The sequence below is a fragment of the Bison bison genome, unplaced genomic scaffold (assembly GCF_000754665.1).
Source record: "Bison bison bison isolate TAMUID 2011002044 unplaced genomic scaffold, Bison_UMD1.0 scf7180017848404, whole genome shotgun sequence".
Lineage (NCBI taxonomy): Eukaryota > Metazoa > Chordata > Mammalia > Artiodactyla > Bovidae > Bison > Bison bison.
Window position 1 is genome coordinate 4,189 of NW_011478977.1, and position 1,591 is coordinate 5,779.

Sequence of the window (1,591 nt, forward strand, 5' to 3'; positions counted from 1 at the left end):
AGGCTCCTCTGTCCATGGGATTTTCCAGGCAAAAGTACTGGAGTGGGGTGCCATTGCCTTCTCCGAAGAACAAAGTTACATTTCTGATATTTCTTAATCATGATTTCAGGAGTCAAAATGTCTCTGGTTTAGAATTCTCTGGACCGTTGCTCTGGGGTCTGTGAGCTCATTTTGCCCTGGAGAAATAACCTGAGATTTTTACCAGAATGATAATATCTGCAACAACAGCAATTTTAGTGGACTGACTCTGGTTGATTAGTGCTCAGTTAGCACAGGATTGAGGTCAGAGGGGACAAGAAAGGGATTGGGACCAGAAGAGACAGCAAGGGGAAAAAGTTTCAGATTAATTAGTCATTAACTCAGTATGGAAGCTCAGTTTTGGCTAGGCTCTGTTTCATTAGATATTGGATTTTCTTATTTTCTAGAAATTTAAGAATATTCAACTTCTACATGTGCTTATTTCTCTCCATGAGCTCATCAGAACAGTGCCCCTTTAATTTATATCTTCCAGATATAGGAAAAATATCACAGGCACAAGGCAAGATCTTTCTGAATTACAGAATATTTTGGAATATTTTGTCTTTATATTCCAATAAATATTCATACTTTATTCCTTTATTGGGCAGAACATATGCTTATGCTTATATTTTATTATTTAACCATTATCTTTATTTAGTGTTATGATGAAACTGTATGTACCTATGCTAAGTCACTTCAGTCGTGCTGGACTGTAGTCCACCAGGCTCCTCTGTCCATGGGATTCTCGAGGCAAGAATACTGGAGTGGGTTGCCATTTCCTCCTCCAGGTGAAACTAGTATTATTAATTCACGAAATTTGGTATCAAGAAAGGGGTAGCAGCATCAGTTCAGTTCAGTCGCTCAATAACACCCCTCAAAAAGATGTTTATTCAAGTCTCAAGATATAAAGTCTTGTTAGAAATACACTTAAAAGTGAATGTGAAAGTGAAGTCTTTCAGTCGTGTCCTACTCTTTGTGACCCCATGGACTCCAGACTACCACGCTCCTCCATCCATGGGATTTTCCAGGCAAGAGTACTGGAGTGGGTTGCCATTTCATAGGTAATTTTAGCCCATGTTTAAGGTCTAATTTACCTCCAATCCCCTCTGGTATTTAAAAGAATTTCTTCTCATAGCATCTCTTCTGTATATAACCAGGCAATGTAAAGCATACATATCAGCTAAACTGAAATTTTAGGTAGGACATACAGAAAACATTACAATGAAATAAAGCAGGCAATGATCCTAGTCATGATCATAGGACAAAGAAGCGTCTTGAAAAATCACCTCTCTACCTGACTGCCTAAGTGTAACACATTTGCTGTATTCACTCATGCTAACACATAATTTTATATTTGCTTAGAATTTAAATTTATGGTAATTTTACGTTTTAAAGAGTTAAATGGAGGCTCCAGGCCTTAAGGCCTCTATTTTACACACAGTGCTTGCTAATTGAGATTACTGTCTCTGTAGCTGCCTAGAGACTCTGTAGGGCTCCGGCTACTTGAGAACCACAGATGGAAGTGCCCACGCTAAAGAGCGATTTTTAAAAGGGGCTTTTTTTTTTTTTTTTA